The 16,569-nt window shown below is 42.4% G+C and overlaps 1 protein-coding gene across 3 annotated transcripts in view; it reads left to right on the plus strand.

The window, feature by feature from the left end:
- The window catches only part of LDLRAD4 (low density lipoprotein receptor class A domain containing 4), a 422,342-nt gene that overhangs the window by 49,371 nt on the left and 356,402 nt on the right, over positions 1-16,569 (plus strand). For all 3 annotated transcript variants that reach the window (XM_080821462.1, XM_080821463.1, XM_080821464.1), the window contains exon 2: positions 9,093-9,183. The gene's annotated coding sequence lies outside the window, so the exon portion shown is untranslated. The remainder of the gene's footprint in view (positions 1-9,092; positions 9,184-16,569) is intronic.

Genomic DNA, 16,569 nt, shown 5'->3' on the forward strand with positions numbered 1-16,569 from the left:
TTTTAATGTTAAATATTTAAATAGAGATCAATAAAATTAATTGATACCAGTATTTTTATCTTTACCATATGAAAACCACTCTTGACATTTAATTATAAAAGCACAGACTTATTTATGTTTGTCCTGTTTTCCATGCTAAATTTTAGAATTTTAGAGAAATAACAACTTAGGTCCCTTTTATTTTCTGATAGTATGTGGTGGAAAATTTGGCACATAATGGGTCTTCAAAAACATGGCTGCCTCACCAGCCTGGGACTGAGTCCACTGTGGCTTCTGAGAAATCCTGGCTGTGGCCACCCACTGTGCCAGTCTTTGGGGGTTAGGGCTCTTATCTGCCAGCTTGGTTCCATAGTATCCACATTTGTTTCTGCCTGTGGAGTGTTCATGGGAAGTGACCAAAAGGGTCTGAAAGAAGTGTGCTTATTGGTGAATGACTTGAGCTATTTCCAAACAGACTCATAAAGTCTGGGTTTGAGGGTAACCAAAATACACCTTAGTTTTCAAAGGAATTCCCAAGAATAAAACATATCCATTTTTTGATACGTCAGCTTTGCTTTATTTCTTAATTTAACCATTTGTTTTGATGGCTCTGTGGATCTGCTTGTAGGATGGAATAGGGTTCAAATCTTAGCTTTGCCTCTTAATCACTGTATGACCTTAGACAAATCACCTAAATTCTCTAGCCTCTGGTTGTCTCATCTGCTAACTGAGGATACTAACAACATCCATACAAGGTTGCTGTGAGCATTAAATGAGATATGTAAAGTGACTTGCAAGAGAGGCACTGAGCAAAGATTAAATATATGTTAGCTTTATTGTTATTGTTACTATTATTGCCTAGAAATGAATGACCAAGATGCCTGAGTATCTTTATCTGTTTGATTTCTTCTTGTTGTAATTAATTAAGTAATCAAACAGGAGGTCAAAAGGGGCAGAGAATAGAACACTTGGGCCAGAGCTCAGAATCCTGGGTATGCATGGCTGTATCTTGAAGTAGGCCTTGTCTTGCTCTCAGGAATGTTGAAACCTCAGTGCTGTATGGTAGGATATGTAGGTCATTTTGACACGTATCTCTATAATGCCAGTGGCTACTGTTCTTTCTTAGAAGGTAGGCTCTGTGATAAGCACATGCCAGTGGTATGGTGGGGAAGGCAAGAGGCCAAGTTCTTTGCCCCTGGGACTTGACCCACCTGTGTCACTTGGTCAACACTCTTCACCTCCATGTTCCTTGATTTCTTCCTCACTGATACAAAGGAACAGGGCTTGAACTCATTAAGTGTGAGAGCTTGTAAGATATGAGAGGTGGGAATTTGCCTCAAGTCTTCCCCTGAGGCTGCTATTCTAGGGAATGCCAGATATGAGATATGGGTATGGTTGAGGGGTACAGGGAAAGAAGTAGATTATATAGAATAACCCAGAAAATATGAGACCTAGCCTTAGAAAATGTGAGACTTGTTCTTAAGAGCTGGTATTCTCATGGGGGAGTCCCGTGTAAACATGAGAGAGGGTATGTGCAGATAGCCCAAGAACACTGGAAAGTGAGTGAGGAGGATTGTAGAGGGTGAGGTAAACCAGGAGGACTCTTGGGACGAGGTACTTCTATTGTGAGTCATATGTATTAGAAGCTGGTTTTCTCTGATCAGAAGCAATGCTGTTCTTTATATAATTTGACTATATATTTAATATTTATGACCAGTTACCCAGGCCGCTATTGTCTTTCCAAGTCTCTGCAATGACCTGAAAGGTAGATAACCTTATCTTCATCTGTTAGCTGTTGTGCTCAGAGATGGCTTCATTTCCCTGGGGTCAGGCACCCAGTCGTGGTGGCGCTGGATTTGAACCCAGGGCAGCCTGTGTCTTTGGCTATTTTACTCCACCAGTCCACGTGCTCATGGAGTTCCTGTCATAGTGACTGAGTGTTTGATTCCCTTTTTGGCTTGTAACAGATTTGGTAACATCTCCATTTGGATGTGTGCTAATATGCTTTAAAAAGTATAGTTTGACCTTGAGAACTCCTCCCAGAATGCTTGAGAAATGAGACAGTACTTTATTGCTTAAGAAGCGAAAAAGGATCTTGATGTCCCAATCACTGTCAGGTTTTTCGTTGCTTTCAAGTGTTTTGTGATCCTTTGTGGAGGTGTAGGTCTTTGTCTTCCTGCCCTTGAGTTTGGAAATAACTAGGAAACTACTGTTGGACTTGAATGTCACTTAAAAGAAATCATCCTCTTCATTGTTGTTTCCTTAAGGTGCTCATTCCAGCTTTTAGAAACTTTATTCGCCCTTTGTGTGCTTTGAAACATTTAATTCTGCCTTTATGGATCCTGAAGCATCCCGCTTTTAGATTTTACATGCGTCCTTCACACTTGTGCGTGTGCACCTCCCTATGTGTGATCACGCTCATGCGCATCTGTGTGCATGTGTGTGCGTGTGCGCGTGCGTAAGCGTGCGCAGAGGCCGCGTCGCCTTACTCGGCAGGAGCTCGAGCTGCCATGTTGGCTCCAGAGCTTCCTCGCAATGCAGAGCTGCCTGGGGGTGGCGTTGTCCTAGTTTCCTCATACATAGTTCCCGCCTTTATAAAGCTTAGCAAAGGGAGCTTCAGAACTTTGCAGTCTGAAGAGCTCAAGCCAAAACAGCAGGGAAGATAGAAAACCTGTCTCTTTAGCCATAGGCAGATGGACTGTTTTTGCTTTGACTGAAAGATTTTCTTGGTTGAAGGGCGAGGCTGGGCGGGAAGAGCCTGTGAGGGTCTGTTGGCCATCCTGCTGTCCTGTGAGCACAACCCTCAGAGCTGTTGCCGTACTGTGCTGGGTGGGAGGAGGCATGTGTGGGAGCCCCCCGGCACTGCCTTACTCCAGTAGGTGCCCCCCGAGGGGCCTTGGGGACCAGGTCTTTGAGGAGGCTGACCACTTCAGCCATTCCCCAGCGAGGGCCCTTCATCCAGCCCTTTGTGCTCCAGAAGAGATGACTTTCGGATATGGCCGTAGCGGTGCCTTATTTCTTCCTGGCAAGCAGGATGGGACTGTTTCTTTGTTGCATCTGCTTTGAGGAGGTCCTTCGTTTCTATTTTGGGAACAGAAATCTCTGTTAGAAGTAAGGAAGACCGCGGACAGAAGGCAGCTGGCTTTGGGATCCTTCTCCTCAGTCATGGCCCCGGCTGGTTTTGTGTCTGCTGGGAGTTGCCCAGAGCTGCCCTCTTCCTCTGCATTCCTCGATTTTGAAAGGCACCCATGAAATGGTTGGTGATGCTTTGTTAAGATACAACTTGTCAAACTGTTGGTCTTGGCTCTGCGGCTGGAACCTCTTTGCATCTCACCCTGGGCTCTGCAGGGAGGTTGCCGGTGATGTTCCCTGGAGGCCTGACCCTTTCTCAGGGTGGCCTCAAATTGGGTTGAATAAATGGATACACACATTTTATGTCGTGAAAATGTACCTAACAAAATTGGTGCATCTGGGGTGGAAGTATAGGTCCATCCTTAAGGAATGCCTCAATGTTTCTGAAAAAAGATGTAAAGTCAGTATAGTTTTGGGAAAGAGACCTCTGTTTTCTATTTTCCTTGATCTCTTTGTGTAACACTGAAGTATATTACCTACTACTTTGTGTTTTTTCTCTCCCAACTTACAATTTATACAAAATGGCTCTCTTGTCTCCAGGCATCACTGTGTTTTATTTTTTTTTTTTATTTTTTTTTTTTAAAGATTTTATTTATTTATTTGACAGAGAAAGAGCACAAGTAGGCAGAGAGGTAGGCAGAGAGAGAAGGGAAGCAGGCTCCCTGCTAAGCAGAGAGTCCAGGCATCACTGTGTTTTAAATGGCTACAGTTCCCAGCTGGAAGCCAGTCCAGTTTCAGAGAAAGGCACACTGCCAGATTTCTCTCTTAACCTTTGTCAGGAATAAATGTCTTCCTTTACCTTAAAGAGAAGAAGAGAATGTTGTGAAGGTTAAGAATAAATGTCTCTCACTTCCCTTATGGTGTTTCAGTCTATTGCCACTCATGCATCCCCTTCTTGGGGCAAGGGAGGCAACCTCCTTGATTCATGTTACCTTCCAGGAATACCTGCAACTCTGTCTTGTTCTGTCTCTCAGCAGCTCATGATTCCCAGACTGTGACCACTGAACCTATAGTGCTGTGTAAACTGCTGGAAATGTGTTGGGAACATGGCATTCAGAAGATGGTTTGGGCTGGGGCAGTCGCTCTGGAGAATAGTATGGAGGTTCCTCAGAAAGTTAAAAATAGAACTACCTTATGGCCCAGCATTTGCACTACTAGATATTTATCCAAAGGTTACAGAAATGTAGATTTGAAGGGGTACATGCACACTGATGTTTATAGCAGCATTATCAGTAATAGCTAAACTATGGAGAGAGCCCAAATGTCCATCGACTGTTGGATGGATAAAGAAAATGTGATGTGTGTGTGTGTGTGTGTATACACATACATATACATATACACACAAACACAATGGAATATTACTCAGCCATCAAAAGGAATGAAAATTTGCCATTTGTAACAACATGGATGGAGCTAGAGTGCATTATGCTAAGTGAAATAAGTCAGAGAAAGACAAATGTCATATGATCTCACTCATGTGGAATTTAAGAAACAAAACAGGTGAACATATGGGGCCTGGGAAGGGAGAGGGAAATAAACCATAAGGGACACTTAACCATAGAGAACGAACTGAGGGTTGATAGAGGGAGGGAGGTGGGGGGATGGGGTAGATGGATGAAGGGTATTAAGCAGGGCGCTTTTTGTGATGAGCAATGGGTGTTGTATGTAAGTGATGAATCACTAAATTCTGTTCCAGAAACTACCATTGCTCTCTATGTTAACTAAAAAAAATTTAAATTTAAAAAAAGAAGAAGTAAAAAAAAAAGAAGATGGTTTGGAGCTAGTGAGATCATCATCCCCATAGGACCATACTTTATCACTTTGAAAACCTATGTATGAATTCCTCTAATGCTTCAAGCAGCAGGGTATGTTCTATGTGTAAAGAACTCTGCTAGCATCTTCTCTGAGGTTCTAGGCTTAATAGTTCTCATTAAGGGTCATTCCCTTGGGTGAATCTTTCTACTGAAGGCTTAATTTCCTTGATGGGGGCATGATATTATTGCTCAGTCTTCTTCCTTTGAAGCTCTGGACTTTGTGTTGAGCTGCGTTTTGTGAGATTACAGAAAAGGCATGTACTTACTAGAATTGAGGGTGGAGAGACCTGGGTGGGGTCTGTAAATTGGCCTGTTTCTTTCTCTGCACAGGGTGAAGTTCCATGGTGTGGGTCATTGGTTATTTTCACACATGAAGTTCAGCCCAAGAGAGTTAAAATTTGCTGAGAAGAAGAGGTGAATTTATTGAAATTCTCTGCCTCCTATGTCACGGAACTGGTGTTTTTAGTTTTTTTTTGGCTTGAGTGTGAAAACACTGCTGCCTGAGAGGCTCAGCACCCGGGGATAAACCTTGGAGATAATGTTAAGGTTTGCTGAGTGATTTATGAGGGAGTGGGAATATGTAATACAATCCTGCATATAGACTTCAGGAGAGTATGATAGCTTTCTATAGTGAATAAAATTCTTATTTTGTAGTCTCTTAAGTAATTTAATTGATTTGAATGTTTTTAAAATATCTCTTTTATTAAACCAGTCCTTTGAAAATCTAAAATAGAGCTTTAGTCACAATCTTCTTTGTAATAAAAAACAATTTATCTCTTAAGGATAGCAGAAACCGAATATATTTACATATTCAACTTTTATTTTAAACAGGGCTTAAGTAAAATCTTGCTTAAGAGAATTAAAAATCATCTGTTTAAAAATTAAAAAAATCTTTTTTATATTAACATGTAATATATTATTTGTTTCAGGAGTACAGGCCTGTGAATCGTCAGTCTTACGCAATTCACAGCACTTACTGTAACACATACCCTTCCCTATGTCCATCCCCCAGCCACCCCATCCCTCCCACCCCCCTCTGCTCCAGCAACCCTCAGTTTGTTTCCTGAGGTTAAGAGTCTGTTATGGTTTGTCTCCCTCTCTGGTTTCATCTTGTTTCATTTTTCCCTCCCTTCCCCTTTGATCCTCTGTCTTGTTTCTCAAATTCCTCATATCAGTGAGATCATATGATAATTGTCTTTCTCTGGTTGACTTATTTTGCTCAGTATAATACCCTCTAGTTCCATTCACGTCATTGCAAATGGTAAGATTTCATTTTTGGGGGGGATGGCTGCATATTTTATTGTATGTATATATATACCACATATTCTTTATCCATTCATCTCTTGATGGACATCTAGGCTCTTTCCATAGTTTGGCTCTTGTGGACATTGCTGCTATAAACATTGGGGTGCATGTGCCCCTTTGGATCACTACCTTTGTATCTTTGGGGTAAATACCCAGTAGTGCAATGCTGGGTCATAGGGTAGCTCTATTTTCAACTTTTTGAGGAACTTCCATACTGTTCTCCAGACTAGCTGCACCAGCTTGCATTCTCACCAAGAGTGTAGGAGGGTTCCCTTCGTTCCACATCCTTGCCAACACCTGTCGAATAAAAAAATCAGTCTTAAAGCGCTTTTAATATAGGTTGTCAGGAAGTTGGATTAGCATTTTGTTTCAGAATTAGAGCTGGGTTATTTGACCTATACAGTTTTTTCTATTTTGGTTAGGAATGAATTATTGGTATGAATGGGAAATTAAGAACAAGTAACAAGTTCTTCCTTTGAAAAATTTCTTAGGGATCTTTTTGTTTTTAACCTTTAGCTATTAGTTAGCTAAATGCCAGAAGAGCGGCAAGGATATTTGGCAAAAGTAGTGACTACTGAGAAACATTTCTAAGCACTGACTCAGGTTTATAGGTAAAATGAAATAACCAGTACTGGAGAAATTATGGATTTATTGTTTGGGGGTAGAGCATGAGGCTAAGTGTCTTCCACCTAGTTGGAATTAATTTAGAGGTTCTGAGTGCTGTTTTGAAGGGTTGCATAAATTCTGTTGCTTTGGCCTTATTGCAGAAAACTAGAGATTGACAAGTCATAACTCTTTTAATTTGGCTTCTTTAAAAAAATGTAAGAACCTCCCATGTGCCACTTACCCTGCAGAGTCTAAGGGGATGTCAAGGTGATGGTGATGTGGTTCTTGCCCAGAAGGAGTTTATAGTCAAGTAGGAGAAATGACTTTTCACTTATGATGGATGAGGCAGGTGGGAAGGGCTGTTCTATTGTACCAATTATGTATGCATATAACATATATGTATGTATTTTATATATCCCTATACTTAATTACCAAGTTAAATTTATTTTCTGTTGCTGCATAACAAATTGCCATAAACTTAGTAGCTTAAATCAATACCCATAAATTACTTCACGGTTTCTACGGGTCAGAAGCCTGGGCCTTGCTTAACTGGTCCTTTACTCAGGATCTCAGAAGTCGGCAAAGTGTGGTCCCAGCTATGTTCTCATCTGGAGGCACGAGTGGGGAGAATCCACTTCTAAGATCATTTAGGTTGTTGGTAGCTTTCGTTTCCTTGTAGCTATAGGACTGACATTCCTGTTTCCTTGCTGGATGTCAGCTCGGGGCCTCTCAGCACCTGGAGGACCCTGCAGTTTCTTGCCACATGGCCTCCTCACAGTCCTTGTCACCATATAGCAGCTCACTTCTTCAGAGGTAAAAAGGGAGTCTGTCACTCTCTAGTCTGCTGAAATGGAGTCTTATGTAGACAGTCTTATGTAGACAGCCTGATTAAGGGAATGACCTCTCATTACTTCTGCCATATTCTGTTGGTTAGAAGCAAGTCACAGGCTCTGCCTGCCCTCCAGAGTAATTTTGGCCACCTCAGTACATTTCTGGTTATTCCACCGCCTTTTCTTCTCAATAAGTCTGAACATTTGAATCCTAGGAAGACTGATGAGAACAATCCCAGTTGAGGAATAATAACTACTCTTTAGAAAACCAGAAGTGGATTATTTTCCCCTATCTCAGCAGATCATGAACAGGAGAAAGTAATGTCTGTGGGTGCGTAGTATTGGTACTGAGGAGTTACATAAAAACAGCAAGGTGTTTGTCTTATGTGTTTGGGGAGGACCTCCACAGGAATCTCACAGGATCCTCTGGCTAGACACGGTCATTTTTTATCTGGATGTCTTAGCTTTGGCTGATCACTCAGGAGTGACATATGGTAGGAACACACTTTAAGGGACAAGTCTCCTGGAGAGTACGCTACAGCACACAAGCTAGACAGATGGTGGCTTATTCAACCTTGGACAGGAGTGTAATCCTACACATTGGCAGCCTGGGTGCTGAGAGGTGCTTGTGGTATCTGAGGCAGAGTTGACCAAGTTTACCCAAAGCTGCTCCTTAAGGCACAGGGCAGTCACCTGACATGATCTGGAATGGTGTGAGGCACATAGAGCGTACTCACTGAGGTGAGATGAGGATGATCGTGACAGATTGTGTGAACTGGAAGTGGACCTGGACAAAGTCTGGAGCGCCAAACTGGAGAATGTTCTACCAACGGGGTAAAGGGCAGGTGTCAAGACAGCCTTGTGGATGGAACAGTGGATGTTCCCCTAAGGGTCTTCCCTAAGCAGGGGTCTGTGTTGCTCCCACAAAATTAAACATATTTCATGGGAGGAGAAATGTGCCCCTGGGCCTGCCTCTCTTTACAGTTAAGGGTTGCGTGGATTATGCTCACAAGATAATTCAAACTGTTAAGATCTTTTTAAAAAAACCATGTCCAATAAGGGTATTGTTCATTATTTGTTCCTGGGCCCTCATTGAAGGAAAGGTTTGTATGTTGGAGGAGTAAGTTGTGTCTCTTTTGTTTGGAAGATAAGAACAGGGTGCCCCTTGTGGCTGCTCAAAAACTCATAAGGGGATTTTGTCCCTAGCTCAGTCAGGTCCCTGACCTCAATTTTTTTTTTTTTTTTGCTATAATTTTCTCTTCCTTTTTTATTTGATGTTTATCTTTGTGTTCTTAATTTAATCACTTTGGTATTGTGGCTTTTATTGTGATAGTTCTCAACTATTTTTGTGGAACTTGGGGAAAGGGAGGGTGCGTGAAGAGAAACCAAGAAGTGGTTCGCTGAAATTCTTTATTTTTTCTTTTAGCAGTTCAAGCTCTATATTTGTAACATCACACCATTGTCTCCGTATTGGACCATTTTCAAGAACTCACATCAGTTTTCATACAGCTTAAAAGGTGAGTAGAACTTGAGACTCTTTGATAATGACTGTGAAGCAGAGGTTGTCACAGCACTAACCGTTATGAGATGCTGTACCTTTCAAGAAAGTCATGCAATTTCTACAAAAACTATCTTACTAATTTAACTTTTTCCCGTAGGAGGAATGCATGATATCAGGTTAAATGTGGACTTTTCTTTTTTGTTTGTAATTCACCTTGAGCTGTGAATGTATATAAAACACATATTTCTAGATTTACTGGAAAAAAGAATAATCTTACTATTCAACTTGTTTGTTGCTGAACCTGAGCATTTAATGCCCAGATACTTAAAAACATTTAAGATCAGTGGGAAATGGGATTCTTTATTTGTCATTCTAAATTCTGTGTTTTGTTTGATTTCCTACTTCAGAAAATGGGGATCATGATGGGATTGCCATGAGAAATAAAGGAGCCATCATACTTAAAACAGCCTCTGGCATATAGCATACATTAAATAGATACTAGTTCCTTTCTCTTTCTTAGCTGTTGTAACATCAGGTGGACAGGTTTTTCTTTCTCTGTACTGGTAGCATGTGTGGTTTGTTATTGTGAAGAGGGGATTGACTTCCTAATTTACTGCATTTGGTTTTCCATTTGTGTGCCTGTGTGTTGATGTTTTGGAGAGTGGGTGTAAGTGGCTGGGCACTGGGTTATCTGGAAGGAGAAGCTTAGGTGACACCTGTGTATTTTGGTCATCTCTGGACATCCTCAGACCCAAAGACCCACTCAGAGTCAGCCCTTGGGGGGATAGTCATCAAAGGTGCTGGGAGGGTACCAGGAGAAGCCTACCCTCCCTCAGCTTGCCCGCTGCCAGGTTTTCACTTTAGGCATACCCCTTCACCACCTCTCAGTGCCTCTATTTTGTCAACTCTTAATTGATTTTAGTGATTCTTGTTCTGCCTAATCGCCAGTCTATGGGGAACATTAAATGAAGAAATACATGAGAGTTGTCAGGAAAGTAAGAAATTCTATAAAATATAAGGTGCAACTTTTTCCTAAATTTTAATGTGCCAGGTATGACTCATTGTTTATTCCAAGTTTTTACTAGACTGTAAACTTTATAAGGGCAAGAATCTTCTCTCCTTCCCTCCTGCTGTTCACCCCCCCCTCCCACCCCCCAGGGCCTAAAGCGTGCCTGGTGTAAGGGAGGAGTTCAGTAAAACTTTTGTTAAATGAAATGAATTGATGCAGATTCCCACTCTGGATGCTCTCTCAGAGCATATCCAGACTTTTTATATGGTTGCAGTTGGAAGTAGATGGGGCAATTGGAGTGATTTAATGTGCTTCCTCCCTGAGGCGCACAGACCCTTGAATTTAAATGGACTTTTCACAGTTTGGAGCCTTCCTAAAATTGTAGCTGCTATGAAGCCTGCGGTATATAACAAGCCACACACACTCTGAGTCCACATTGGGTGCAATTCCTCTCTGTTGGTGAGAGAATGCAGTCCGTATGTGTTTGTTTCCTGAGTCAGACACTTAACCAACTGAGCCACCCAGGCGCCCATTACTTGGTGAGTGTTGATGAATTGTGCTCTTTTTCTTCCATAATTTGGCATGCCCACCACCGGCTTAAGGTGGGGGGCAACAACCCATCTCTCCCAGTGCTGAAGAGAGTGTGGGCACAGTTTGGGTACTCTTTCATCATCTCAGATAGAGTCTTCTTTAACCTTACCCACCAAAAACTAAAGCCATCCTCAAATAGAATTTTACTGGATAACTGAAATACCGTGGGACCGTGCAGCTCAATTTACAGAACTGTGACAAAAGTAGAAATATACTTGCAAGTTCCGTTAAGAACCCGATTTCCCACCATATATGGGGTTACCTCATTCTGTCAGTTATTTTCAGCAACTTTCAAAATTGGTAATGGAAATCTTTTTCTTGACTACGTTACTGTATATGGATTTTAAATGAAATACAAGGCTATGTTGCTCCTTATAAACGTTAGAATGGCTAAAGAACAGATCCCTATCTGCAAACCTGCATGTTGCTTTGTGCCTCTCAGGCCATTTTCAGGCACCATACTCGGATTCTGAGGTGTTGCAAGAACTTTCACACCTCTAAAATAGGTTTACAGCTGACTGTCCTGGAATTTATATTTGCGCTGTTACTTGTAAAATTCTGTCTCTCGAAGCTCACAGCTGGACTGTGAGACATTCCTAAGGGCTGATAAGATGGACAGGTGGCCTTACAACTCTGCTCCAACTGCTGGGCTGGGAAAGCCCAAGGAGGTCTGGATTTTTGCACAAATTGCAGCATGTGCCTGTCTTACTGTACAGTGGATTTTTTTGGACTTGGTTTTAAAACAGGGTTGGGTTACCAAGTTTAGGTTGTTATTAAATGTATTTTAAAATTTACAATTGTGACCTCCTCGATAAATTTAAAGACACATACTTCTTGGCTGCCTCACATTTTTAAGGTGTAGTTGGAAACATGGGTTTGGCTCAAATTCTGTCCTTGCCACTTTCCTTCACTGTTCTACTCTGATAAGTCCTGAGCCTCTCTGGATCTCAGCTTTTCTCGTCTTTAAATGGGGTAATATTTATCTTGTGGACTTATTGTGAGGTTGCCTAATTCAGTATTCATGCACAGTAGGAGTTGCATAAAATGTCAGTATTTGCCTTCCAAATGCTAGTTCTTATCCAGGGACCATGTGCTGGCAGGATCAGAGGAAAAGAGGGAGCAGAGGCATGGATCTCTCTGTCCTCTTTCAGGGAGAAGGAGGTGTGCTGAGGAATTTCATGAGGAATCTTCTTGCTGGAGCCAGGTGTGGTGGAATGTGGTGCTGGTGACTTGACTGAACATAATTCTTCTAGGATGTAGGGCAAGAAATAATTAATTCAAGCTTTCCACACCATTTTCTGTCCTTGTTGTGAGAAAAACCTCAGACTTAGTTCTGGTTGGCTCTCGGCACAAATAAGAAAGGTTCAGATGGGGAAAATCCCACCTCTTTTTTGGTTTCCTTTAGGGTCCTTAAAGGATCAGAAGTAGATGGTGAGGAACAGGAAGCAGTGTGAAAGTCTTCTGTGTAAGACCTGTGGTCCCAGTGGGGAGATGCTCCAGCATTAAAAAATAACCCTAGGGGCACCTGGGTGGCTCAGTTGGTTAAGCCTCTGCCTTTGGCTCAGGTCATGATCTCAGAGTCCTGGGACTGAGCCCTGCTTCCGAGCCCTGCTTCCGGCTCCCTGCTCAGCGGGGAGCTTTCTTCTCCTTCTCCCTCTGCTGCTCCTCCTGCTTGTGTTCTCTCTCTCTCTGGCAAATAGATGAACAAAATATTAAAAAAAAAAAAACAAAACCTTTAGATGCTAGCCATACATCCCTAACCTGAACTTCCTGGCTTTGCATGAAATTTAAACTTTTAAACTCAAAGAGGATCAGTAGTGCTGGGAGAAGGGACACCTATGAGTGTAGGTCCCTGCCTTTTATACTGGTAAATAAAGCAAGGCTTATTTTCTCCAGATGTTTCCTTGACATGTATAATAAACCAGATTAAACTGTGAAAATGTGATCAAACAAAAACATTTGGAGCTATGGTGTAAATGACCATATTGTGCTGGAGGTTCCCTAACTTGTAGCAGGATTAAACTCTGCTTTATAGGTAGGTTAGGGTCATTCAGAGGTGACACTAAAACTTCCTTTATGTATGAGAAGCCAGTCAGTGGTGGGTTGGTGCCTTTCTGGCCTTCTAGTTTGCCATTAGAGAAGTGACACCAAAGTTCCCATTGGGAGGAGTCCCGGGACAGATGCCAGGCTGACTAGTTCTGGAAAAAAATTCTGAAAGAATTTTTGGGTTCTCGAATCCTCATTCAGACCCTCCTGCTTCCCACCTTAACTCTCTCTCCTCTTCTTCCTCCCTCCCTTCTGCCTACCTGTATACACAGTGTCAGGGGACTCAGATCTGAAGTCCATCTCACTGCTTTCCCTTCATTCTTTAAGGGTAAGAGCGGCAAAAGAAAAATCGAAACTCCACAAGGGCATCAGGGATGTTTTGCACCCTGTTTGAACTAGGAAAGATCAGCAGTGTGAAGAGAAAGTGGAGCAAGCAGGAGCGCCACTTTTAGAGATAAGGAAGAGAACCTTGTTAACGCCGTTATTTCTGTCTGTGGTCTGGGAACTTGGGAATTTTCTTTGCCTATTTATTGGATTGTGTCCTTCTATTATTAGACTATATCATTTTCTTAAAGTAGACTCATTCAGAGCTGTATCAGAAAAATACCTTTTCATTTTGCTTTAAAATCAAACATGCTTGCAGTTTCGTCAGCCCATGCCTAGCACAGTAGTGTCAAACTGCTAAAAAGCTAGCAAATTTTCCACCTAAAAATTTTGTGGGGGAGGTAAGGGTAGGGGGCGTGGGGAAGAGTATAAAAATAAACCTTTCAGAGATTCTGGGTTGCTTGGTGGCATGTGTATTTTTCCATGGTGAGGGAGGTTAGAAATAGCATTGCTTTTTATGGGAGTCTCAGCAGCAGCTCAGAAATTTGGCTTTGCAGGCTCAGTCTCTCTGTGTGGGTGAGGCAGCTTCTGCAGCCTGTGGGATGGGGGGCAGTGCCTGGCAGCACGCTCTGGCACTGTCACTGTCTGTCTTCCTGCCTCCCCAACCCCCGCTTGGTAACACCCGGATGAATAGCACTCAAGTGTAAAATGTGCTTACCAAGGTCAGGTTCTTGTGATGACTTGCCGGTGGCAACTGATGCCAATTGTAACAGACTGAGTCTCAGCGGTCCCCACAAAGTCACATTGGTACATGTGTGAGGGCGATCACTGGGAGCAGGTATCATAATCTGTGAGGGAGTCGTCCTTCAGGGCTGCTGTGTGTCAGACTGGCTGAATGTATTGAGCTTATGTGAGATGACCTCCCCTTAGAGTTTTGATATCAGTGGGGTGGATGGGCCACGCCATCAAAAGAAGTCCTTATGGATTCTTGAAATTTGTTTGTTACATAATTTTCACAAATAGAGGTAGGTTGCCAAGTGCTTCTCAAATTCAATGTAGAAAGGAGATGGAAGGAAGCAGCCACGGGACAGAGGTTTTTAACCTCCAGGGGACCCAGGACATATGTGAATTCCTGGAAATTGTGCCTGTTCCTGCAGAGAAAGCCAGAGGGCTTTGATGGGATTCTCAGTAAGATTTTGACCTCCAAAAAGGTTAAGAGCATTTGCAGCAGAGCATAAGATGTGAAGTTCATTTAACTTGGAAAAATCATTTTGGAAATATAATGAATGTGGGCAAAGGAAGATGTCAACTGGAATAAAGAGGACAGGCAGAGGGAGGAGGGGGGTCCAGTTATAAATTGTTTAACCTAACAACACAAAGGGGACTGCTGGAAGTTTCCATTGAGGTTTTGCTTTGTGGCTTTTTTCTTGAACTTCATGTAATACTTGTTTTTGTGTCAGAGATGATTTCTACTGAAGGCCTTTTGGCAATGCTTGGTTAACTCTGCAAGCTCAGTGCTCGGGAGAGGTGCCTGCTGCTCACAGGATGTCTGGGGTCTGTATGGATTCAGCCTGACATTTAATGGTTTCTCCTTCTTTTCCTGGGATCTACTTGGCTATGGTTCTCCACATTTTCTACACCTGGAGATTACGACAGGGAAGTCAGGGGATTCACCTGTTCGGATATGGTGGAGGAAACATTCGGCAATGAGGGTGCTTCGTGTCAGTTTCCACAACACGCTGTGGGCTTTGGGGCTGCTCAGCGGTGCTCTGCTTCGGTACCTTCAGTCTAACTGGACCAGTCACATTCGGGAGACAAGATTGCTGAATGAGTATACAGATAATTTACAAATACAGAGCATTATAGCTCCCAATGATCATGTAGGAGAGAGTGCCAGGCCAGGTCAGCAGTGGTACACTGCCTGGGCTACACCTTCCACTTGGGAACAGAAGTTGTTCTGTTGAGTTCACAGGTAGAACTACAGGAGCCAGGAAACCATGATATTGATGGGCTTGTCAGTTACAGCAGCCACTTGTCTGTCTCCCACAGCAGCGCTTTGGAGATGGGGCATTTGGGGCAGGGAAGTACTCATCCTAAACCCTTTCTGGCTTGAGTCTACATTAACTTTTTAAAAAGTTCCTAAGTTGCTGCCTGTTATGTAGGTTCTGTTCTGTTCTAATATTTTCCCTGTGCTGTTATATTCCAAGAATATAATGCCTTGGCTTTCTTTACTTCTAGACTTGGGTTGAGCTGCATTTACCCAGTACAGTGACTGGGTAGGGAGTTCTACTTCCTATGGTGTTTAGTCTGGCAACTGCCACATGTGAGATATAAAAATAAGAAAATGTCCTGAGATTCTCGGATCATTTGAGAAAGAGTTGTTTCATGGGGCCAGGTGGGTTTGTGAAATGTTTTTTAGTGCTTTGTAAGATATAACGGTGCTTTTGAGTCATTATTAAAATAAATTTTTACCATTTAGGATTGTGATAGGTTACTTACCTTTTTTTTTTTTTTTTTTTGAGATTATATTTGACAAAGAGAGAAGCAGCAAGAGAGGGAACACAAACAGGAGGAGAGGGAGAAGCAGGCTTTCCGCTGAGCAGGGAGCCCGATACAGGGCTCGATGCCAGGACCCTGGGACCATGACCTCAGCTGAAGGCAGACGCTTAACCAACTGAGCCACCCAGGCTCCCCTAGTTACCTATTTTTTGACCTTTAATTGGTTCCCAAACTTCTGCTCCTCCTTTTTTTTTCCTTTTTAAGTAGGCTCCATACCCGATGTGGAGCCCAAAATGGGGCTTAAACTCTTGACCCCAAGATCAAGACCTGAGCTGAGATCAAGAGTTGGATGCTTAACTGACTGAGCCATCCAGATGCTGCTGCTTCTTCTTCTTCTTTTTTTTAATTATGGTAAAATATATATAAGTTGGAGAATTTGGAACCCTTTGCATAGCTGGTGGGAATGAAAAATGGCATAGCTGCTATGGAAAACAGTATGTTTTAACCATTTTAAGTGTACAGTTCAGTGGCATTAAATACATTTTCATTGTTCTGCAACCATCACCACCAACCACCATCTTGAAAAACTTAGAACTCTATACCCATTAGACACTAACTCCCCATTCCTCCTGCTTCCTGCCCCTAGCCCCTGGCAACCACCATTCATTCTCTTGTCTCTATGAACTTGACTAGGTTCCTCATATAAGTGGCATCATACAGTCTTTGTGTTTTTGTGACTGGATTATTTCACTTAGTGTGGTGTTCTCAGGGCTCACCCATGTTGTAGCATGTGTCAGAATTTTCTTCCTCTTTTAAGGCTGGTAATATTACATTATGTGTGTATACTACATTTTGTTTATCCTTTTGTCCATTGTTGGACCCTTGGCTTGCTTCTACCTTTTGGCTATTGTGAATAATGCTGCTACGAACATC

The sequence above is a fragment of the Martes martes genome, assembly GCF_963455335.1.
Source record: "Martes martes genome assembly, chromosome: 13".
Taxonomy (NCBI): Eukaryota; Metazoa; Chordata; class Mammalia; order Carnivora; family Mustelidae; genus Martes; species Martes martes.